Genomic DNA, 26,363 nt, shown 5'->3' on the forward strand with positions numbered 1-26,363 from the left:
AGTATTTTACTGAGGATTTTTGTGCCTATGTACATTAAGGAGATTGGACTGTAGTTCTCTTTTGATTGGCTCCTTCTCTGGTTTTGGCATCTGGGTAAGGCTTGCTTGCAGGAATGACTTTGACAGTTTCCCTTTCAGTTTTCTGAAACAGTTTTATGAAAGACTAATTGGACTAAGTATTCTCTAAATTTCTTATATAGTCCAGCAATGAATCTGTCAGGACTTGGGCTTTTCTTTGTTGGTAGTTTTAAAATTATTTCTATTTCAAAGACTGATATTGGGTTATTTAAAATTTCTGTATCATCTTTATTCAGTCTTGGTAATTCATATGTATCTGGGACTCTGTCCATTTCTTGTGCATTTTTCCCTTTCATTAGAGTACAGGTTCTCAAAGTAGGGATTGATGATCTTTTGGATTTCTGAAGGCTCTGTTGTGAGTTCATCCTTTTCATTGTTAATTGTGTGGATCTGAGACTTTTTTTTTTGGTAAGGTTGGCTAAGGGTTTGTTTATTCTATTTAATCTTGCAAAGAACCAACTCCATGATTCATTGATTTTTTTGTATTGTTTTTCTTAGTCTCGACTCCATTAATTTCTTCACTGATATTTATAATTTCCTCTCTCATATGAGCTTTATGCTTGACTTGCTCTTTTTCTAGAAGCTGGAGGTTCAATATGAAGTTGTTTATTTGCGTTCACTCTGTTTTCCTGATATGGGAATTCACCACTATAAATTTCCCTCATTGATTGCTTTCACTGCATCCTGTAAGTTCTAGTATATTGTATCGGTATTATCATTTAATTGTAGAAACTGTCTAATTTCTTCTTTAATTTCACCTATGACTCACTGGTTGTTCAGTAGGGTGTTACTTAATTTTTATGTGTTTGTGTAGTTTTGTGGTTTCTTTTGCCATTGATTTCCAATTTCACTGCAGCATGATCTAAAAATATGCATGGAATAATTTTAATTCCTTTGCATTTACTTAAGCATGTTCTATGAGGTAGTATGCGTTATATTTTGAAGAAAGACCTGTGTGCAGTTAAGAAGAACGTATATTCTGATGCTGTGGGTTGGAACACTCTGTAGACATCTACTAAGTCCAAGTCTTTGAACCCTTGTTCAAGAGTTTGGTTCAGCTCTGATATTTCTTTGTTCACTTTTTGTCTAGTTATCTATTTGTGACACTGGGGAACTGAGGTAGCCAATTACAATTGCATTACATGCCTTGTTGAGTTTTCATATCCTTTACTGTTTATTTTACATAGTTGGGTGCCCTGGCATTTGCAGTATATGTATTTATGATTGTTATCTCTTCCTCTTGGATTGTTCCCTTAGTAAGTATTTAGTGACATTCTTTGTCTCTCTTGATCAGTCTGGCTTGAAATCCACTTTGCCTGCAAATAGAATAGCTACTTCTGTTTTTTGGAGGGTTCATGTTACATGTTGTATTGTTTTCCATCCTTTAACTTTCAGCTATGAATTTCTTTTTGAATTAAATGTGTTTCTTGTATGCAGCATATTGTTGGATTTTGCTTCTTGATACATTCTGCCAATCTGTTTTCTCTCATTGGTGAATTGAGACTATTTATAGTGATGGTTATAACTGATATGCATTGACTTATCCTTGTCATTATTTTCCTGTTGTTGGTTCCTTTTCTTTTCCCTATGTTTAATTGTTTGCCTTGCCTGGTAGATTCATTCTGTTGAGGTTCATGGAGTTGTAATCCTTGTTATCTCTTTCTAGAATATCCTTCAGAACACTTTGGAGTACTGGTTTGGCCAAGAATTTCTTTAGGTGGTCTCTTTCATGGAAGTATCTTCTTTCTCCATCCATTTTGAAAGATACTTTTGTGGACTAAATCAATCTGTCTTGGAGGTTCTTTACTTTTAGGGCTTGAAATACTTTACTCCAAGTTCTCACTGACTTAAAGGTTTGTGTAAATAAGGCTCCTGTGATTCTGATGGGTTTTCTTTCACAGATGAGTTTTTCTTTTTCTGTAACAGTTTGTAATATTCTGTTCTTGTGCTGAATTTGTGGAATCTTCACTATTATATGCCTTGTTGTAGTTTTTTTCTGATCATTGGCAATTGGAGTTTTATAGGCCTTACTTACTGTATCTGAAATTCTTTTTCTATGCTTGGGAGGCTTGCTAGGTTTATGTCCTTTGTGCTATCTTTGGATTTTTCATTGATTCTAGTTAATTATGTTATTCTTCTTTGCATCATCTAGCAGCTGTTGAGTTGATTTTTCATGCTCCAGTGCTATTTTTAAGAAGTCTTTCACTTGATGATTGCTAACTGCAACCCTGCCTTCTAGAACTGATATTCTATCTTCACATTGGTTGATTCTGTTGCACAGAGCTTTAATAGAATTTTAATCTCCTGGATATCTATTTGAATCTGTTTTATGGAATCCAGTTCTTTCCTATGTTGGACATTCATGGTTTCCATTACTTTCCTAAGCTGTTCTATTTTTCTTTTTTTTTTTTTTGTTTTTCTCCGGTACCGGGAACCGAACTCACGACCCTTGCGCTTGCCAGGCAGGTGCTTTTGCCGCTGAGCTAAATCCCCAGCCCCTATTTTTCTTTATATGTATCTACTCTAGATTCAATAACCATGTCTTTCATTATGGTCATAATTTTTTTAGTTATTTGTATAATTAAATTTGATTTTTTTAAAAAATAGAGATTCATTTATTCTCTTTGTTACTTACACTGCTAACATTTTGGAAAGTTCAGCTGGATGATTTTTGATTTTTACTGCTCAAGGCCTCCTGGATTTGCCTTGGGTGAGCTGGAATTCTGGGGTTGTATCATGCTTGCATGTTTTCTAATTTTCTGGTTTTTTTTTTTATAATTTGTTTTCTGTGTTGACGGTTGTAAACTGCTTATGGTAAGCAGTTTTATTACTAGTACTGCAACCTCTTTATGAAATGACTACTTTTCAGAGATATCTTCTAGGCATATCTGGCTTTTGATTCTGTCCCAAGATCCTGCTTCTTCAATTTACTAAGGATGAGGTTGCTGCCTGTTTGGCCTAGCACCTAGTTCTTTGATACTAGCCTATGGTATTGTTTATGACCTCCAGACAATCTCAGTATTGGTATAGAAGGAAGAACAACTGATCACAACAACTATGTCACATTGGCTAAAGTAGTATAATCAGTAAAAACAATAGCACCAAGCGAGATCTAGAAAATGACAAACTGTGATAATTGTTAATGTTCCACCTTTAAGCATAGGTGTAAGATTTATAGTTGTACAAGAAAAATCTAAAATAAATCAGAAAATTATAGAAAGTAAAGAGGCTGGAGATTTCGCTCAGTAGTACAGTCCTACCTGGTAAGCTCGAGGTCCTGAGTTCAATTTCCGGTAACCAAAAAAAAAAAAAAAAAAAAAAAAAAAAAAAACTATTTGTTGCACAGGCTCTATAGAAAAAGGAACCCTTCTCCACTGCTGGCCAAAAAAAAAAAAAAAAAAAAAAAAAAAAAAAAAGTAAATACCTTAATAGAGTGATTTACACTTAGGCTAGAAAATTTAAAAGGCATAAGAGGAAAAAATAGAGAAATAAGAGAAGAAGAAATTAAAAGGAAGGTGAAGGACGAAGATTACCCAAGCTTCAGGAAACTGGTGATAAAGACAGGAGGGAAAGAAAGAAGACAGAAACAAAATCAAGAGCAAAACAAAACAAGACAACTAAAAACTGTGTCCACACTCAAGAAAAAGCAAAAACAAGAAATAAATAAATAAAAAACCCCAAAAGCAAGGAAAAGAGAGACAGACAGTTCTCTGTGATTTCAAGCCTCTGTCTTTCTTCTGGGGTCTACAGTTCTGTTGTAATATCCAATTTAGGGTATGTGTCTAGTGTTACTGGCAGACGAAGGAGGCAGTATTATCCCAGCAAGCCTGCAGTAGGAATACAGTAGGGTACCAGTTCTGGTGCTTTCAACTCCAAAGACATTCAGGCTGATCCTTGGCTTTGGTTGTGGGGTTGGAGCCTGAGTTTTCAGCCTGTAACATTATGGCTGTCTCTTGCCAGCCTGACTTCAGCTCCCTGCCCATGGACATTCGCATCGGTTGTCCTGCACCCAGTCACTGTGGGATTTCAACACTGGGAGCTCTGAGATGAAGCCAACCCATGGGTTCTCCAAGTCCTGGATTTAGTTGGCCCCAACTTAAAACGGCACCTGGCTAAGCACCTACTCCAGGGACACAGCTTGGACTACAGTGGTTTCCAGCTGTTGTAGTGAACAGCATTCACTGCTCTGCTCCACTGGTGTGTTTCTCTCTTGAGGCCTTTGGAGCACCTGCCTTTGCTGTTGTGCTGTAGATTTGACCCTTTTCTCTCACACCATGAATTCTGAGTATCTTTCATTAATTGATCATCAACCACAACCTTGTCTTCTATGTCTGAAACTCTGTCCTCAAATTGCTTGCTTCAATCATATTTTTAATCTCATGGACCTCTGTTTGGAACTGTCTTCATGGAATGTGATTCTTTTTAATGCTGGGTGTTCATGTTTTGCATTTCTTTCTTTAGCTCCACTAGATTTTTATTAGTGTCCTTTGTATCATTTGGGTCATTATCTGTTTAGTTACAACTTCTTTCAATTTGCCAAGCACCTTATTGATCTGTTTTGTTACCTCCATTGATATCCTTTCAGACATTTCTGCTGTGTGCAGTATGATTTCTTCCCCTTGATTAGCTTTGTGGGAGTTGGGTGTTTTTGGAGGCATTTTGTTGCCTTGTTTTCTCTTCTATTTTTGTTTGTTTTCTGTACTGAGTTTTGCAACTTCTTTGGCCCAGTGCCTTGTTCTTTGGGAATGAACTACAACATTGTTTATGACCCCCCAGATAATCCAGATATTGATATGCAGAGAAAACCAATGGACAGCACCAAATAAGCCCCCTTGGCTGTTGCAGTAAGTGACAACAATGGTGTCAAATATAAATTGGATATTGAGAAACTCTAAGAACCACTCATGAATCACTCTTACCCAAAGCAAAGAGGTCTATGATTTTAGTGCATACACTTAGACAAGCCAGATAGTGATCTATAGTAAATCAGACACAAGTTTGCACTGGATGTAGGAAGTGTATAAAGGGTCAAGCTGACCACTGGACTAAATTCTATTTCCTTGAGATTCACTCCTTCTACAGCTTGCATTCTACCACAATATACAGGCTCTGTGATCTTCTTGGGATGAGAGTGAACTTTTCAGAGCATCTCAGGAGATCTCTGTCTCCAGATCTGGCTTCCAAGGCTGCCTCTTACCTGGTCTCTGTGGTAGGGTAATACTTAAGTACTGGAGTGAAACTTTCCTGCTGGTTGTTGGTCTTGTCCTCAATCTGGTTAGTTTTTTGGTTGCTTCTGCTGTGCTGTGCTGCAAGTCTTGTGAGGTGTCAATGTCAGCAATGGGGGCAGGACGGATCCTCCTCCTCTTCCACTAGGTCTCTGAGGCACCACCGCCAGTGGTGGAAGTGGGGCTTCTCCTCTCCCATGGGACTCCCAAGGCTCCAATTAAGGTTTTTCTGTATTTTCTTGAAGTTAAATAAATTTCTTTAAATCAATTATTTTTAATTCTTCATCATGAGTTCATATGTCTCTATTTCTTTAGGGTTGTCTATTGGTGCTTCCTTTTGTTCCTTTGAGTCTATCTTTTTTTTTTTTTTTTTGGTTTTTCTCTGGTACCAGGAACCGAACTCACGACCTTGCGCTTGCCAGGCAGGCGCTTTTGCCGCTGAGCTAAATCCCCAGCCCTAAGTCTATCATTTTTCTCTGATTATTCTTGATCCTTGTAGCCATGTGTTGGTGTCTATTCATTTTTTTTTTTTTTTGTTAAGGAATATAACACTATTTATTGACCACTGCTCACAATTATTTATAGTAAAGTAAACAATATACATTAGGGTAACATTCTGACTACTACAAAATTGACTTCCTGGCTTTTGCTAAAAACAGTAACCTGAATCCTGAAAAGACTGAGCCTTCATGTAAAGAGCAAGTTGTGGTCAAGAAAAACATGCAGGTCAATAATTTAGATCACAAGTTTGTTCACTCATTTGTTCTAGCAGGTCCTAAACTGTGAACACTGCTAGCCACTCAATAAACCACGAGCCAAGTCTTAAGACATCCACAAATCCTGACTTTTGAGTACAGATTTCAACTTGTTTTAAAGTAATGGGTTATGAAGAACATTTAATGCTCCCTTAACAAGTCTTCCTTAGCTAATTCAAACAAACTAGGTTTTGATTTACTACCTTATTCGGGTGGGGAAGTTGTGACAGAGATAATTCTTTTCAGGAATCTTGCAAGTACACTGCTGCATTTTTGTGACTAAAGACATACATACGGATTCTGATAGGGCTGATTTGAAAATATCCATTTTAAACTGTCCCATTAACCACAGAATTATCTATTTAACTTAAAAGGTTATGGCTTCAGGAAAACTTTCTATTTAACTTGAAGTGATTTATTTCTTAGGATGATCAGAATGATGGCCTCTCAAACATGAGCTTATCACCCATAGTTTTTGTTTTGGTGAATGTTTAAAAACAAAACAAAAACCATTTACATAAGTATTTTCTTTATACACCCACAAACAAAAAACTCAGAATGGCCCTTAAGCATGTGAGCTAAAACATGAGTTCTAACTGAGTTTGACTATAGACAATTTCCCAACATTTAGAAAAGCAGAGGAAATATGTCAGGCTATCAAATGCTCTATTCTGATAAAGGAAGCAACTACGAAAGCTTTTATTTGTTCAAAGTAACCAGTGCTACAGATGCAAAACAAAGAAAACTCAACAACTCCTCCAAATACTACTTTTAAAACCAACATATTAAACTTGATTTTTATTAGAATGCTGTTTTTCCACACTATTAAATCAAGACCCATATGTGTATATATAAAAAACCAAGATTATATATATATGTGTATATATATAGTGTGTGATCTTTTGAACAAGAATGCCGAGTTAGTCTCTCTTCATAAAAAGCAACTACAATTTGAAGGCACTTCATATTTGCCTCTTTTGCCAGCACCAAGTCAGCCTCATCAGAATCTTTCTATTTCATGAGAAACATCAATTCTCCACTACTCTCTGTGGCACCAATTATTCGCTCAGGATCAAGACCTCTAGCAAAGCCTCTAGGTTTGTCAGCAGCACCTCATTTTTTCTTTGATTTGCTATCATCAGATTCACTCTCAGATAAAGATTTTCTTTTTGTACCATCTTTTTCTTTAGCAGCATTTTTAGGAACTAAGAAATGCTTCAATTAACTCTGGACAATCTAAATTTTCTTCAGGTTCCCATGTATTGTCAGCATCTGTAAATCCCTTCCACTTCAGAAAACACTCCACCTTCCCATTCACTACCCACTAATCTAGTACTTTCTCTACCACAGATTCTTCAGGCTCTGCTTCCTCAACGCTTTTACTTTTCCCACTTTGTTTCTTTCCCATTTTTTGCAATGTAGTTTTATTGGAGGCCATTTTTTATTGCAGACTTGAAGAGTTATTATGTCCATGTGCGGAGACGGCGCCTGAGGGTCCCCAGAGGGAAGTAGGGAAGGAGGGAAAGAGGGGGCAAGGGGCGAGGACCCATGACCCGGGTGTTCCCAGTGAAGGTTCTTCAGCATCGCCTGGTGTCTGTTCATTTGAAATACAAAACTTTTTCAGTTTTTCTTTCTTTTCCCCCTCACCTCCCAGTACTAGGATTGAAACCAGGGCTTTAGGGCTGGGCTGTATCTCCAGCCCTTTTAAAATTTTGAGATAGGGTCTTGCTAAGTTGCCAAGCCTGGTCTAGAATGTGCTATTACAAGCATGTGCCAAAAACCAACTCCTTCTCCAGCTTTTGTAGACTGGCCTTTTGTACAGGAGAGCCCTTCATCAGTCAGCCTATAGAGAGACTGTAGGCAGACTGTCTGGTGTGGTTCACGGCGGGGCTTGCTGCTGGAGTTACTGGGCAAGGTGGGTCAGTGCTTGGGGCATTAGGTGGGCAGGAATTATACCTGGATTGATAGGGGTGGGCCTGGAACATGTGTTTGCAAGGGTTGGAGTGAAGCATAGGTCCATGGGGGCTGGCCTAGGACTGGGCTGGACCTTCAGCTGGAGTCTACAGTGCTAGCCAGGTGCTAGAATGGGCCTGATATCTTGGTCTACTGTGATGGGACTGGAGCCAGATCCTGGTGTGTGTGTGTGTGTGTGTGTGTGTGTGTGTAGCCTGGGTTCTCACTTGACAGGGACTGGCCTGAAAACTGGGTCTGCAGAGGTGGCCCAGCAGACTCACTTTATAAGGAGACAACCAGTGTGTTTTTTAAGCCCCCAGGTTATTTATTAGTGTGTACCCTGAGTTTGAGAGCAATTTTTTCATAATTCTTCCACTTAATTTGCTTCAGAATTTTGTTATGGCAAAAATGTAGAATCTTGGGCTCTATACTGAACCCACTGAAATCAGAATCACTTTTTAACGAGTCCCCCTAGATGACTTACTTCCACATTACAGTTTGGTAAACACTGTTCTTGAACACTAGCAACCCTGGCTACTCATTAGAATCAGGTAAAGACCTTTTAAAAATGGTATATGCATCAATATCTCCTTAAAGCTTTCTTTAATAATTTCAGTGTGGGGCCAGTATGAAAAACACTGGACTAGAATGCACAGACACGAGTAAGAACTGCTTTGGAAATGTGAATCACTTCACTGGAACTTTACTGAATGTATTTCCTGGGAACAGATTTTGGCAGGACAGTGAAGGGCACCTAGAAAGCCCAGACAATTAGAGAAAGATCTTCGTTTGTTTGTGTTTCAGTACCAGGAATTGAATCAGGACTTCATGCTGCACTACCTTCCTAGTAAGAACTGCTTTGGTATGCTCTGGACATGATGAGTGGACAGAAAAAGGAGAAGGCCGATTCGCAGCTTCCAAAGGGAGAGACATACAGGACTTACCTTACCACAAGACTGCAGCAGCGAGGTGAGAGACAGCGACTCCTGTGGTGACAAAGGCCTAGAGTCTAACTCTCAGGCTCTATCTGGTTCTCATCAGACCTGAACTGCCACGTTTTACAGATCTTTGCTTTAAGTTTCTAAAAGCAGCCAGCCTCTCTCTTTGTCACATTTTTTTACCCATTTTTCTCCCCAATCACACCCCAAAATTCTACTATTTGCAATTTCTCAAGGAAACCTGTTCCTGATTCTAGGGAAGTAAAGTGGATCAAGCTCAAAAGAAACCTCCTTGTCTGCAGTAAAGCCATAAAGGACATATTGCTACCAACATAATCTCTTGTGATTTATCACACTCCCTTCACAGTGCCTACTGGCAATGACCAAGGAAGCAAGAACTGTTGACAGAACTTAGTCTTTTTCCATACAAGAAACTGTCTCCCTGCCTATTGTCTCCTGTCCCCTGAGCTTTGCTGATGTAGTTCCGCTGTCAGACTGAGTGACTTTTTCTTCTGGGAGTGATTTCTATTGTTAAGTCTTTATACTGCGACAGTTTCCTTAAGTCTAACAGCAACGGTTTCCTTCCTATAATCTATAAGATGCTTACAAGGGATAGAAGCCTCTGGCCAGCCGTGGTTAGCCATTAAAGCTAAAAGAGCAGCCCTTGTTTTCTGTGCTCGTGCCCTACTGTCTGCAGTGTGAAGGGCACGGGGGCTTGCAGTTTGGATTTAATTTGAGTGAGCCAGAGATTCAAACAGTTACAATGATAGAACCCCTTGCCAAGGAGTTTTGTTGCTGCTACTGACAAGAAACATTCCTTCCATCTCTATTATTTACACAACAATCAGAATAATCCTATACAGCACATGAAACAGGGTTACGGTCAGTCCATGCAATTTCTCTTGTTTCCAAATAACCACAGTAACAACCACAACCAAAACAATAAAAAGATGAATTCTTAAAGCCTGATGACACTGAGACTCCTCTACTTTCTATAAGTGTTTGAAATTATTTAATCTCCTCTCTTTTTTGTGTGAAAGTTTTCCCTGCATAATACTGGAGAGACTGTGTTAGACTGAACATAATAAATCAGTAAAACTATATCTCTTCAGCTGGCCAGTGTGGAACTCAGGTATTGTCTACCCCAGTTATTCATGGGAACAAAAGGGTTGCAACTGCTCATTGGTAGTATATGATCTTGAGCTATATTTCCTTCCCTACAAAAGAAGTTCTACTGTCAAGATTCAATGAAACAATGGATATATAATGCCTGTATATTGCAAAGTGCTCTACAAGGTATAGACATGCTTATTATTAGTTGGTGAGAGATGGATGTTTCCTGGAAGATGAGTACAGAAATAATTTCCAGAGCACAGCGAAGGTATCAACGGACACACGGAATTCCCTGATGAGAAATCTCTGTGCAGGTGAACAATGGTTCTATTTCTAGTTTCCCGTCAAAGGTAAGCGCCAACATTACACATTACCTTTGACATTAGTTTCAAACAAGCAGACTGATCAGAGGCAATGCATGTATGATCCAACACTCCAGGGGGAAGGGGATCTATCATTCTAACTGTGACAGTCTCTCACTCACTCAAATTAGGTGCACAAATGTGAACCCCATTGCCCTTCACGCTGGCAGACAGTAAGGCATGAGCACTAAACAGAAAACAAAGGGTGCTCCTTCAGCTCTAACAATAGCTGGCCAGAGGTTTCCATCTCAGGCAGCCCAGCTGCTTTTCACAAGGCAAATGATGACATGAGAGTGTGAGATGCAGTTAATTTCACACCAAGAAGTTTGGCTGTGATTTGAGTGCAGAACTGTTTGAATCCCAAGGTTCCGCCCTGCTGTGAGACAAGCAGACCTCTCTCTATTCAGCTGCTATCCGCCCTGTAAGACGACTTCACTTTCTAGAACACAGTCTCGGTGAACAACCTGCTGGCAAACAGACACCGAAACTTCTGGAAAAATGAAAGAATCAAATTAAAATGAAAGAATCAAATCAAATCAAAAACAGTCAAATGCTGGAGATAAGCAACAAACACAAGATAATTCCATCCCTTGACTGTTCTTCACAAGTTTCTCTTAAATAAACTCCAAGTTCTTCACCCAGATTGTTGGACAGCTGACTAAAAGTAAAGTCAAGAGCATGACTGAGGGAGATGTAAACGAATTTTACACTGGAGTGATCCAGGGCTTAGTCTTGGGTTCTATTCTTCTTAAACTCATGCCCTTGGGATCCTGCCAACTCTCGCAGCATTAAATGCCGTTTTAAAAATAGAGACCCCAGATTTGATTCATTCAGCCTAAACCTTTATCCTAAACTCATTGTTACTGGAGGTAATGGCTATTTCTTTCAGGCTTTCTCAGTGACAGAGATAAGGAAATACCCTTGAGAGTATATATGTGTATCAATTTCTACACATACGTATTAAAAACTGTGAGTTCACAATGATCTCTCTAATGCTCATCCAACAAAGGTTTGTTTCAGTCTTCCCCCTTTCTAAACCTGTCACTCCCTTTTCTAAAAATGAGAGAGCTGGCTCCTATTACCCTCACGGGTGTGCTCAATCCTATAATACACCCAGGGTAGCTTCAGAATTTCATCCTGACAGTAGACAACAGCACTCTTGATCTTTTGTTCCAAATAGGCTCCACCTACAGCTTCTTCCTTTTCAATTGAAAGCAGTTCTATATAACTGCTTAGGCCCCAGCCCTGGCATCCTTGGATTTTCTCCTTCTCCCCTCTCCCTTTCTCCATACCTGACCTGTCCAGAAATCCTATTGATGCCTAAATGCCTTCTAAACACAGTCTCCGGAAATGCCCTTTCGCTATAGAGACTGGATCATGTTTTGCTGCTGGAACTTAAACAAAACAAATTCTTTTTTTCTCAATGAGGAGAAACAAGGGTTGACAGAGTAAAAGAAGGATAGCTGTAAAAGTTCCATCGATAATATCAGAAAAATTGGAAGAGAACTGACATGTAGTATATACAACAAAGGTATAAAGAGTAGATATAAAGAGTAGAAAATAAAGGGTTTGGAGTTGACCTAAATACTTACTATGTGACCTCACCCAAATTATTTATCCTCTCTGTGCTTCAGTTTCCTTATCTGTAAAATGTGGGTCCTAATATCACTGATTGCACAGGCCTATTGTGAGGACTAAATGAACAGCACAGGCAAAGTACTTACAGCAACAGTGCTTGGCACATAATAGGTGCTCAACAAATGCTAGCCATTACAGTACTTTTATAATTACCATTGCAGATTTTCCTACTGTGTGAGAGAACAACTGTATCACTCAAAGCAGAATAAGAAAGTTAATAATTGAACTGATAAATTTTTATTTGACAGTTAAAAATTCAAGTTAACTAAAATTATGCCTGTTTGGGCGGGGTGTGGTAGCACACGCCTGTAATCCTAGCACTCAGGAGACTGAGGCAGGAGGATCGCTGAGAGGGTGAGGCCAGCCTGGGTTACAAAGTGAGTTCAAACCCAGCCTGACCTTCATAATGAGAACTGTCTCAAAAAGACAAAAAGACAAACAAATAAACAAAAATACCCCCAAAAACCTATTACTTAAAGAACATTTTAATTACGTTTATTAAACTCTAACATGTTAAAAAATATCTTTCAAAGAGATTTTGAAACTTTTACCACACAATTTTTGCATCATGTCAACCCTAGAGAATCATTTGTATTTATAAGGAAAGGCTAAGATGTCTGTGGCTGAAAACAGATTCTGTCTCTGAGACTGGCTGCATCTGTTCTGCTGAGGGACTATACTGCCATGGATGGCTTGGCTATGAATTGCCAAAAATACTCAGGAGGGCAAGTTGCCTTCTGTTCACACTCAGCAAAAGACTACAGTCATTACAGCGTACAGAGTTTTCCGGAAACAATCAGGCGCCAAAAGTTCCAGAAGGTCATGGTGATGGTTAACCTTAGAGAGGAGGCCCTGCACTAGCCTCTTGCTTAAATCAGACCCCCAGAACCAGATTCCTGACAAAAGAATGTACTATCTAAGGAATAGAAACCAACAGAAAGGAAGTCCACCAAACATGAATGTAATGGGGACTTTTATAGTTGTTGTTTTTTTTTTTTTTAAAGACAAGCTCTTATCCATCTATCTTTTATGCTGGGCAAGCTCACACGTCATTATTCAATGTTTAAAACAGTACTTTAGTGGGAATCTTCATGTGTTAAAACACAGTGCCAGGCACAGTGGGGATATTAAGGTGAACAGGATGATACTGACTGATCTCTAGTATCAGAGATAAAACATGGATACTAATAACTGCAATGCAAATGAAAGAGAGGCAAATATATATGTGTTTAAAAGAGAGCATTTGGCTAGTGGCAGTGGGTCTGTTGGTTGTCTGGTAGCTCAAGGAAGGAAGGGAGGGAGGGAGGGAAGAAGGAAGGGAGGGAAGCAGGGACAAAGGAAGGCTGGGGTCTTGGGTGCTCAGCTTAGGAGCCTTCTTTTTATTTTCCTCCCTCCCTTTTTTCCTAACACTTTACATCTTTAAAAGTTTTAAGAACTGAAGATCAGAACTGTTCTCTGGAGACAATAAGCAGGTAGCAATGAAATCTGTGGCCATGAAAACTGAGTGAGCCAAGAGATATTTGGTACATAAACTGACAGGTGTAAGAAACTACTGAGCCTTCTGGGGATCAGCAGGAAGGGGGAGTCAAAGGTCACTCGGAGTACACTGATGTCACTCAAAAATAGTGTCCCCAAGGGAGAAACAGAAGGGAGTCTGACAGAACCTGGGATGTGTGGTTCAGGACACACTAAATAGGTTGTGAAGCTACCTGACAGGCTGTTGGAAATGTGGGACGGAAGCCCTTGGGGAGAGGACTGGATTGTCAAAGCTGTGGTTTTGAGAGTATTCTGCATATTAATGATAGCTAACACCGTGAAAAAGGATGACATCTCCAAATGGGAGATTAAAGGCGGCAGGAGGGTCAAGGGCAGAACCTTAGGAAATGCTTACACTGAGGACAAAAAAAAAAAAAAAAGCAGCATCAGACAATATCAAAGAAGACATAGTCAGAGCAAAAATCTGAAAATCAGCAGAACACAACCAAACGAAGAAAGGAAGACGCTCAAAAGGGAATAGGATATCACAATAGGAAGTACTGGGGGGGCGCGTCAAAGGGCCAGAGGGACCTCGAGGGGGCTTCACTAGACTTCTGGTAAGGGCAGAAATCAGGTTGGAAGTGCATGGGGTAAAGAGAGGACACATGGGCTAATCGACTCCTATCTGTGGACTTCAGCCTGTCTTTTCTACTTGACTCTTGTCTTTCCTTCCTGGAGGGGACTCCTTCCTGGAGTCCACACTTTCACCACCTTGTACAAGTTTATAAAGACGCTTCATTTTAAAGGTTCAATAGATACTGACAAATATTGACAAAAGTAATGATTAAGTCCCCTAAGACTCTCCAGTCTCCTAAAATGGTTACTGCTTGTCCAGGTTTTGTTCCCCAGGTAACAATATAGAGATATGGCGAAATGTAGTGGTTTGCTTTCACGGACTGTGAAGTCAGACAGACCCTCTTGCCCTCTACCATTCACCAGTTATTTCTATGACTGTCGAACTGCAAAAGGGCTACAATAATAGTTACCATTTCACAGAGCTGCTGGAGAAAATGGGGTAATGTACATGGTGTGTAGTATCTATCTATCTGTCTATCTCTACTAAAGTCTCAATAGATTGTATCATTTTTATTATGTCATGGATATTACTGTCAAGGGTTACTTATGTAAGAAAGTATTTATTATTGATAGAGACAACAGGAATACAAAAGAAGCACTTGAAATAGTGTTGGTCTCACACGAGTTTACAATCTCATTAGGAGAATCAAGACTGACACAGATGAAATAATGAAAGAACAGCACCTGCTGAGTGCTACGTGGGACGGCAACATCTGTAAAAGAAACAGAAAACTGGAAAGAGGTGGAGACCACTGGAGACCCAAAACAGAGGTGATATTAAAATGTTTTTGCTGTGACACAGATAGCAGAGAAAGTATTCCAAGGATGGGTGAGGCTAAAGTACAGAAAAGCCTATGCAAATACTGAGGTCACTTATGACATCAGATTACTTCTTTTCTTTCTTTCTTTCTTTCCTTCTTTCTTTCTTTCTTTCTTTCTTTCTTTCTTTCTTTCTTTCTTTCTTTCTTTCTTTCTTTTTCTCTTTTTTTTTTTTGAGACAGGGTCTTGTTATGTGGTTTAGACTGGCCTTGAACTCATTATGTAGCCCAAGCTGGCCTTGAACTCTTGGTAATCCTCCTGCCTCAGGCTTCCCAAGTGCTGGGATTACAGGTGTGCACCACCACGCCTAGCGAATCCATCTTATTTCTAAAGAAATTTCATTTTTATTAGTGTCGTTCATGTTTGTGGTACGTAATGATTACACTGAAACCAGCTTACTGAAAGTGGAGGTGGGTAATGGAGTATAACTGGCAATGTAGTCTGGTGTCCCCTGTAGTCTGGTGTCCCCTGTCTTTGATATGGCAGCAGCTTTCAGTGTTGGGTGGAGCCTATTTTTCAGAAAGCCCATACAAGATTCTCAAGAGGTGCGAGCAGCAGGGTCTACTGATAAGAACTACACAAGAAGGGCAGAGAGGCTCAGTCCTTCAAGGATGGGAACAGAAGAACTAGGAAGGCAGATCAGCTTCACATGGTGGAGTCAGGGAGGCTGCCTGAAGTCTGATGTCACACAAGATTTCAAAAGTTGGAAGAAGTTACTGACTGCCGGCCAGGATTGAAAGCAGAAGATTCTTTGCACACTCATGGGCTCCTAATGAACTACTGGCCAAGATCTTGAGTCTTTGGGTAATGTATAGCATCACAGGAGGCTCAAGCAGAAGCAGAGTGGGCAGGGGTCAGTAACACATCAAGGATGTATACGTGCGCCGTTGAATAAATAGCACTTCCAAAGTCTTCCTAGGTATAGCAGAGACTTTAAATCTTCTGAAACACAGCAGATGGCAGCATTCTTTTGACACTTTTAGCCTTTGCAAAAACTACACACACTAACTAGACTTAGCGAGAAACCCTCTTAGAACTCAAATGTATTTAGTCATTTCATGTCTGCAGCAGAATATGGCATTAAATGATAAAGTTTCCCTACCAAATTAAGACTAACCATTCTATTCATAGATGAAAGAGAAGCATATTCTGATATTCCTCTTTCAAAACTGCTGGCTACCTTCTGCACTGAAGAGACAGTACATTAAAAAGTGTGGGGAATAGGGAATTACAAGATATGCCTACTAATGTTATTTGCTGACCTGAATTAATAAGATATGTACATGCAGGGTCTATAAGTATAATCTGGGTTTTACATAATAATCTTTTAGGTTTAGTTAAAACACTACTGGTCACTGGTTTAGCTAAAACACTATTAGTTACTGGTAAGTACTACATTCTTAACCCCAGCTGGAGGTGTGGCTCAATAGTAAAACTACTGAGGCCTTAGCACAAATGAGGCCTTAGTCTCAATCTCCAGCCCAGGAGAATAAAAGAAGGTAATTTCTTTTAAAGAAGGTAATTTTGGGGTTGGGGATGTAGCTCCGTGGTAAACTGCTTGCCTAGCATAAGGCCCTGAGTTCAATCCCCATTACCACCAAAAAAAAAGAAAGGTAATTCTTCTAATAAAAGCAAATATTAATTTTAAAACATCAGTATTTTGCAGTTTGCTTATTTAACTTTTAAACTCTTCTCAAATAGCTGGTCAAGAATGTCATTATTAGGATCTGGCTGTAGTTCAGTGGTGAAGGACTTGCCTAGCATGCCCAAGGCCTTGGATTTGATCCCCTTGGAAAGCAAACATGTCATTCCTCTCAATGCCTACATTATGAAAAAGTACATCCCCAAATTTCACTGGGAACTGAGGTACATAGAAATGTATGAGTACTTTTTTCATACATTTAATGCTAGGTTTTAAGGTTGAGCCATGGCTTGATCCATGATGGCAATTTGTATCCCTAGTGCCTGATATTATAATAACTTGCATGTGGTGCTTTTTAAAAGTTTGCCGAATAAATGATTTAATAAATCAACATGTACAGTATAGACCCATGCTTCTTTGAAAGTAAGCAAAACTAACTACCATATATAAAAGAGCTTTGTCTGAGTTCTAGCTTGCTTGCCAGGAATAATCTGTCTGATGGTTCATCCTCTAACTTTGGTGACTGGATGAGAATTTCTCTCCCAGCTATGAAAGTGATCTCAAATCAAATATCGGCGACTTGGCATTTTCTTCCTTCCACTGGAGAAGCCCTATCAAGAAGTTAGGGGCCTGAAGGAAAGTGATGAGAAGGAAGAGTGATCCTTCAACCCCTCCAGCTAATCCGGTCGTCCGTGTTCAACCTCAGCCTGATGGAGTGAGGAGAGGACCTATACCGCAGGGGAAAGAGGATAAGGCAGCAGCTGTCAAATGGGAAAAAAGCAGGGCCAACGTTGAAGAAAGGACTCTTCCTGTGCAAATTATCTAAGGCTGCTATTCATTCAAATGTAAAGCTTGATAGCAGAGTACAAGGATCCTCCCCACTTCTTAGCTATGTAATGTCAGACCAGGTATGGTGATCCACTAAAATGGTAATACTAAGAATGCCTACCACAGGGTTGTTAGGGTTAAACAGTTTAACGGTCCCTAGGATAGCCTAAGGGATATATAAGTGTTTTTTTTTTTTTTTTTTTAAAGAGAGTAGTAAATGAGAAGCAAACAAGCAAAAAAGTAGAACAGTAGCAGCATACCAGTATCACAAACATAAACAAATCAAAGCAAGAACATTCAAAGTGATATAGGGTCTCAAGACAAAATAATACAAATCAACAGCGGTTGTTACATTACATATCGCTATCCTCAACTGCGTTATTCAGATTACCAGATGTAAGAATGAAAGATTGCTCAAACCATTAAAAAGAATAAGAAAATAATTCTTCAGTAAAACCTTAGAGATAATACAGAGTTTCACTAGGCAAGATGGTAGGCGTTCACCATTGTAATTCCACTGCATATTGTTACCTTCAAATCAGTTGCTCAGCCCACCAGACACAAGCATGCACAATTTTGATCAGAACATAGAAAACTGTAAGCATTAACAGTTCATTGGGGATATATAAGTGTTAACAAAAGAAAGAGATCAGACACATACTATGCACACGGTCACATATTTAACCTTGGAAACAATACACTTTCCTAGAGACTGTGGAACAAGAGGAAAAGAATATGGGTATTATTTATTAAATATTATAAAAAGCATAGTGCTATCTTCATTCATGCCTGGATCACTGTATTCCCCTAAAAATGAAAAACATTATGCCTAATCCTTGTGCCAAATCACCACCTAGGAATAGGAAGCTTCAAATGGTGCTATGAGAAACAATAAGTCTTTCAGAAATATTTTAAGAATGTATTATCTTCTGATCATAAAGAAGAATATAAAATATATCTGTTTTTGACAGCACTGCCCTAAGAAAACTGGTTCCCTTAAAGAATATGCAGTATCTCATTTCACTAAGTGAAATAAGGTCATTCTTTTTAATTTTAGAAATGGCTTTGCTCAGACAAATGACAAATGTCATTTGGACCTTTTGTGTATAAATTGCAATGATTTTTCAGACACAAACTTCAGGGTTGAACTGCCAAGTCCATATGCTTCTTCTCATTCTTAGCCAGCACTAAGAGTTACTGGGGGAAATGTTTGTTAAATGTGTAAAGTATTAACCTATTGAAGGACTATGCATTTATGATCGTTTGCCTTTGTCTAGTATTCAAAGATCAGGACAGCTGTCATTTCCACCTTTATTGCTGGATTATTCTTTTAAGTGAACAAAAGATTGTTTTATATGTGCATTAGCCTATTGTCTTGCTAGAGCACAGAATAAAGTTCAGAATATGATATTCAAAGAATTAGGGGACTGGTGATAATGGCTCAGTGGTAGTGTCTACCATATATAAGGCCCTGGGTTCAACCCCTAGAACTCCCCTGCACCCAAAAAGAGAGTAACCAGATCAAGGGAGTGCCCAGATGCACAGAAAGCTCCCGTTTATAGAGTCTCTAACAGAAAAAGACAAACATCTTGGTTTCCCACTAGTTCATTGGACCCAGATAAGCACTGCTCTTTTTCCTTTAAAAAGCAAGCTGCTTATCAACTATGCTAATGGGTCCCCTGGTTGTCTCACCCTCTACAGAGCAATATAATTAAACAGCAACATCTGCAAACCCAGAGAGGTGACAGAATGTGTTTGATTTGGTCTGAAAGTGGAAAACCACTAGAAACTACTCCAAAATGCTTAGACCAATAAAACCAAGCAATCCAACAGGAATTGATTATATTACTCTAGTTCTTTTGTGGTACTGGGGATTGACCCCAAGGCCTCACACATGCTACACAAGCACTCTACCACTGAACTACATCCTCAGCCCCTGCTGAAGTATTTCACCAAGGAACCATCAGAATATGTGTAATGTAGGTAATATATTTATACATGCAAAATAATGTATTTCTTTATTATAAACTGAAACAGGTCAAAAGATACAGCATGATATTACAGACCCTACACGGGCTCTGGAGACCGAAAACTTAGGTTCAAATCTGCTTTCATTACTTTATAAAGTGGATAACACAGGATAATAGTAATAATGCCTGCTGTGCGTCATAGAATTTTTGAGGCCAAATGAGTTCATGTAGACCTCTGGGTTTTTTCTTAGAGTGTGTGTGTGGGGGTATGGTAGGAGGGCAGTACTAGGGACTGAACCCAGGGTCTTCTATTGAACTATATCCTCAGGCCTTTAAAAATTAAAAAACATTTGTTTTCAAATTTTGAGACAGTTTTGGTAAACTGCTAAATTACCCAGGCTGGGCTTGAATTTGTGATACTTGCTTCAGCCTCCCAGGGTGCTAGGATTACAGGTATGCGCCACCACACCTCACTAAGGATTTTATTTAAAAAAATTATTATTATCATTCTTTTTTAAAGAGATGGGGCCTTACTAGGTTACCAACCTGACTCCGAACTCTCGGGGTCAAGCAATCCTCCTGCCTTAGCCTCTCAAGTAGTTGGGTCTTCAGGGACACACCACTACTAGCTTCAGATTCTAATCTTTTATTATCTTGATCACACTTGACTTATTTAACACATTAATCAGTGTGACTCTTAAACAGAGTATACTAATAATTCAAAGGCACATCTATTGAGTACAGGTTTTAGGAAGGTCATTGATCTAATAGCAGAAAGCCCTGGGGAAGTTAACCACAGATTTTAAACCCTGCTGTAATCTTCCTGTCTAGGAAAGGCTAAATGTTTATCCATTTTTGTGTACAAGGAAAGAGCAGTGAGAAAGTGGAACCCTGTACATCTATATTAGCATTTAAATCAGTATTTTATCAGAATATTTTAGGCAGGAGGATTATTTAAGTTAATGTTATCTACTTGAAGTATTTGTTCAAAGTGCAGGCTGGCATCAAAGTATTTAATGTGGCTTAGATCAAGGGATTATACTCTGAGGCTTAATGGAAATAAACTTCAAAAGGCACTTTTAACAAAAGTTAATAGAAATGGGATATATAAATATAAAATACCATTTTTGTCTCAAAGGAATGATTAAGCAGTGAACACGAATCTATTCCATGTCTCAGCAGAATTCAGATATTAAGTTGGGGGGTAACTCTTTTAATAAAGCATGGAGCTACTCTTAATGATTTTTTGCATAAAGTGATGAGGGACAATTTGATTAACTTTGGGCATGTGAGTAATTAACTAACAGCATGGAAATCTGATAGGAGTCCTTGTGTATGGAGCCTAAAAACAATACTACTTTCGGGCATATCCATTCAAACTGTCCTGTCGCTAACTTCTCAGACTATTTGCTTGTTTAATCTCCAGTTCGCAGGCTAAGTGAGTGGCTGAACTCCTAAGAATTCTAGTCTGACTTAACGTGTAAGACAGAGTGTGTGGAGTGGGAAGGGAAATCCCAGCCTTCCACAGCCCTCGTCCTTTCCCTTTCCATTCTTCTTTCTCTCGTGGTTTAGTGGAACCCTTTGCCCTACATGTCCCAGGTCAGCATGGTCTTCTTGTCCTCTATGTTTGGGTTTTACTGACTTAAGTTATTTCCTGGGAAATAATTTTTGGCATGTTAAAGCAGACAAGAGGGAGAAGGATGGTTAACAACTGTTCTAGATAGATATTTGTAATGCATGTGTTATTGTATTTTTTTCTGACAGGGTGAATTTCACTCAATTTTTAGAGTTCATATTCTTACTACCTAACTAGCACACGCAGGGATCATCTACTACCTATGATGATGATGCTCCAACAACATCCAAGATACCCTGGAAAGGAAAATCTATAGTATTTAAAAGTACTCAAAGGAGGATTTGTTTTTTAAATCATCAGAAAGGCTCGTCAAAATATCCTTGGCTGCCTATTTAAGAAAAAAATAACAAACAAAATCCTTGGCACAGGGTGCGGTATCATTTACCACTTAATATTTTTCTGTTTTCTAAATGTTTTGTGTAAGTTACCATTATGAGCAGATTGTATTTCCTTATTTTTTTTTAGAGCAGCCAGCATTGAACCAAGTAAACAAAGAGACTGAGGCGCTGGGGATTTAGCTCAGCGGCAAAAGCGCCTGCCTGGCAAGCGCAAGGTCGTGAGTTCGGTTCCCGGTACCGGAGAAAAACCAAAACCAAAAAAAAAAAACAAACAAAAAAACCCAAAGAGACTGTAAAATGGTTAAAGAAATGAAAATGAATGCTTTCATTGGAAGAAATAAGTGCTCTAAATAAAAATCCTTATCTCATTAAAGAGTCCTTCAACCAACATACGAAGAAATACTTCATCTATGTGATCATATCACGCCATAAATATGTATTAAGAAGACCACCTTATGTTTGTGTCATGCTGCTTGTTCCTAAAGTGCTTTTAGCTTTACTTTCACTCGTGCTTCTCCCTCACCCCTACTAGTACAGCAGCAGCGTAAGGTCTACTGCCCTCATCTTACAGATGAGAAACTGGAGACACTGAGAAATTACGTACGTTCATTTGTTCAACAAGCCAGGTACGATTCTAGGTGCTAGATTTATTCAGACGAGTAAGACAAAGGACACTTTGAGGATACTCCCTCAGTGCTAGTCTTCAACAGCCAGCGCTTCCAGCCAGGCTCACTATAAAGGTATGAGTTAATATTCTCCCTTAACAAACAAAAATGAAGCAAAAACATTATATATGGGAACTTCACTCATCTGTCAATGATCTGAGTGATTTCTCTGCTACATTTCAAAAACTGGAAGAGTATCTTCTCATTTTTTTTGATGTGCTATTCACAATGTAATGGCTACATACAATGGATTATGCACATTTTCCCATCACTTCCTCACGTATAAACAATCAACAAACCATTAAGCCACACCCTGATCTGCAGTGTTTGCTAATTTCAGAAGTTTAGATATTTCTACCGTGGCCAAGTTTAAGTTATCAAAATGAAATAACTGAAGTCAGTGTGGGAGGAAAAGGTACAGCATATACAATTACATATTTCTACCATTTAGATATAATAAATGTAAATAACCGTAGGCATAGATAATCACAAAATGATTAGTTTTGAATATTTAATTGTTTTAATGTAAGCTGAATAGGCAATATAAATTAATACAAGTTAATGTAATTTAATTTAAATAATTTCTGTGCTTTAAAACCAGCTCATAACGTCTTCAATTCTCAGTACCTAAAAAAAAGGAGGGTTTGGGGGTGCAGCTCAGCGGCACAAGTGCCTGCCTGGCAAGCACAAGGTCCTGAGTTCAATTCCCAGTACCTAAAAAAAAATAAAAATAAAATAAAAATAAAACCAGCTCATAAAATGTAACTCATGGAATGGGAAAAACATTTGCAAAGCACATATCTGATACCATAGTAATATCCAGAAGATATAAAAAATATCCACAACTCAACAATAATGACAATCCAATTTAAACAAATGGAAAAAATACTTAAACATGATGTTTCTCCCAAGAAGTTATAAAGAAGGTCAGTAAGCACAGGAAAAGAAGATCAACATCACCAATCATTAAGTAAATGAAAATGCAAACCATGATGGGATACCATCGCACACCAAACAGGATGGGTATTATCTAAGTTAAAGAAAAAAAGAGAGAAAATAAATGTTGGGAAGGACACGTAGAAACCAGAACTCTCAGACTTTGCTGTGGGGCTGTAAGATGGTGCAGCTGCTACTGAAGACAGTCTAGTAGCTCCTCAGAAATGAAACAAAGACCCAAGAGGCACTGATGGAGAGGAAAGCAAGCATCAGGTGGCACAGCTGTATGAAATGATTGAAGAAGAACTAAAGAAACTTGGTGAGTTCAAAGAGGACATGACCCAAAAGCTGACAGAACACACAAACTGACTGGATATGAGAGAAACAGATAAAAAACTGGGAGAGCTGAGCAAAATTTCAAAATATGAATGACAAACTTACCAAAGATATAGACTCCACGGAAAGGTGCCAGACAGAAATACTGGGGATAAAGAAACCAGGACTGAAGCAGATCATTGTGCCCTGATGTTCAGATAGAAGCAGTACTCACAATAACCTAAAGGTGGAGGCAAGCCAAATGTCCACCGATGAATGAATGGAAAACCAAAATGTGATACATACACACAATGCAACATTATTAGTTTTAAAAGGGAATGAAATTCTGATACATGCTACAAGGTAGAGGAACCCTGAAAACATTATTCTAAGTGAAATATGCCAGACACCAAAGACAAGTATTGTATGATTCCATTTACCTGTGATACCAAAGTAGTTAAATTCTTGCAGACAGAAAGCAGAACAGTGGTTACCAGGGCCTGTGTGGAAGGAGTAATAGTTCTCTTTTTTTTTTGATGGATACAGAGTTTCAGGTTAGGATGATGAAAAAGCTTTAGAGATGGATGATAGCGCGGCCCCACAAAAATGTGGATGTTTTTAATGCCACTGAAATACACACCTGCAATCGGTTAAAATGATGAACTCTATGCATGTTACAGCAAAATTTTAAAAAAAGATGATCAATAATAAATGTCCTCAGGCTCAGATAGTTTTAAAAGAGAAAAAAAGCTTACAATATTACTGAAGATTTAAGAATCATATTTTGTAAACCAAGACAGGCTGAGTCCAGAATGTCTACAAGCTTACTCCCCTTCTCATGGGAAGAAAGGAAGAGAAACACGCTCAGAGTCACAGGAGGAATGGAAGAGCCATCCTGACTCCAGATCTTTTGAGTGGTCTATGTTTTCCACTATAAACAAGTAGCCATCAGATTAGTGCAGTGATGGTGAACCTTTTGGAGCCCGAGAGCCAAAGTGCAACCCAAAACCCATTTATTGCAAAGAGCCAACACTGCAATTAAATCTGAACACTGAAGTTTTAGCTCAGAAAAAATAACTCATACATTAATGTCTTTTGTCTTATAAGAAAAATGATAACATATGTGCCATAGGTTTGCCACCACTGGATTAGTGTTACCTAGTTTGGGGTCATATTTGCTTGTTACAGAAAGGCTTTGGGGGAATTAGAAAAATGATCTTGGAAGTTAAGCTTCATGAAGATGGTGAATTTGAAAAGAAAGGGGGCAAACTGTAGAGAGAAGAAATGTGGGCAAATAGAGTGCGGGGATGTCAGAGGTTCAGGAACCCGTCTGCTAGGTCTGTAGCTATGCAGTGAGGCAGAAAAGCCCCTATTTTTAAGCCTCCCCAATTATGTACAGTCCTAGGTTGAGATTAGGGTCCTAAAAGAGATGTTCCTACCTTGTAAGTGTAGTTAACCTTCTAGACAACAGATACCCAAGGGTGTCCTCATCTTCCATAAATTTCCCAGGGACCCCAGTACCTTTCCTTTGGAGGTTGGTCACAGGAACCTGCAAATCATGAGCTATGATGCTGAGAAACCATTTCACTCAGAGAAAATGGCATATGCAAAGGCTCAGTGGCAGGACAAGAAAACCAAGGCTGTGGACAGAGCAGGGCTGTGAAGAGTGGAAGGGCAACAGGCAGGCAACCCCTCCAGGGCAATCTGAGCTTTGTGAGAAGGAGCCTGATTCTTTCTGAGAGAGATGTTGTTACAGTACGTCTTTTCATTTATTTCTTTTTCAGAAATAAGCTCCTTCATTATTTTTTAACATCTAGATTTAGAAAATTATACAGCAAATTTTATTTCTTCTTTTTTGGTGGTACTGGGGATGGAGCCCAGGGCCTCACACATGCTAGGCAAGTACTGTGCCACTAAGCTACATTGCTAGCTCATTTTCTTTTCTTTTCTTTTATTATTTTATTTTAAAACAGGATCTGGCAAAGTTGCTCAAGGCTGACCTTGAACTTATGATCCTCCTGCCTCTCATCTTCCCAAGTAGCTGGGATTACAGGCATGTATCACCATCCCTGACAGTAGAGTGAATTTTTAAAGCATCTTTAAAGTAAGTTGGGTTTAATTTAAGTTCCTCACACATTCCCACCAGATAGTCTAAAAATGAAATCATGAGGGAATCTACAAACAGGCAAGTTTTTAGGAATATAAAATTTACAGTATTTAGATTTCACTTTCTGACTATTAAAATGCACTCGAGAATAGACGTAGTTCACTTATTGTAAGTTATGAGCATTAATGCATCCAAGACACAAAGATACTACAATACTGTATTTAGTGGGTTTCTAAGAATCAGCATGGCATCAAGAAAGAAGATGCACTTAATCTTCCCAGCCCTCATTTCCCACTTCCTACTGCTGTGACACAGCAGCCTAACAAGGTCACTGAGCAGGGGGAAGGTATGAAGTGTCTATGGCACCTAGTGCTAGGTGAGTACTCTGCATACGGCAGCTGCCACACGGGGTATACACATGCTCTAATTAAGCATGCATTAAGTATTACAACATATGACACACAACACATACCTAGCTTTTCTTTGTTTCATTTTTTTACATTATTAAATATTTCAATCATAGAGGAAAGTACAGAAAATAAATAACAGATGCCTGGCTGATCACTAGTTTTAATCCTGTATGGTTTTCCACTGTATAAAAATGCCACAATTTATTCACCCCTCACATCACACTGATACTGAACATATCTCCTGGAGAATTTCTCTAAGATACATCACAAGAGAGATGGAATTACTGGGTCATAGAGTGTGACATCTTCACATCACTGGGACGCTGTCTACAGTGGTACCATTTTCTTTTGTGGTCAGAGTGGAAAGTATTCTTATTTGCCAATACTAAGATGTCAGGCATTTAAATATTTCCCATCACTGTGGGTATGAAATAGTATCTCATACTTTTAACTTATATTTTCCTAATTGTTAGGATCATCATTTTATGTTTCTGCATATTATAGTTTACCCTTCAGCAAACTC

At 38.9% G+C, this 26,363-nt stretch overlaps 1 protein-coding gene and 1 pseudogene across 4 annotated transcripts in view; both read right to left on the reverse strand.

Annotated features, from left to right (window-relative positions):
- Frmd5 (FERM domain containing 5) overlaps positions 1–26,363 on the reverse strand; it is a 345,009-nt gene that overhangs the window by 131,375 nt on the left and 187,271 nt on the right. The window lies entirely within an intron of this gene.
- Positions 6,956–7,519, reverse strand: LOC102026973 (annotated as a pseudogene).

The sequence above is a fragment of the Chinchilla lanigera genome, unplaced genomic scaffold (genome assembly GCF_000276665.1).
Source record: "Chinchilla lanigera isolate Chin_1 unplaced genomic scaffold, ChiLan1.0 scaffold00015, whole genome shotgun sequence".
NCBI classification, from domain to species: Eukaryota; Metazoa; Chordata; class Mammalia; order Rodentia; family Chinchillidae; genus Chinchilla; species Chinchilla lanigera.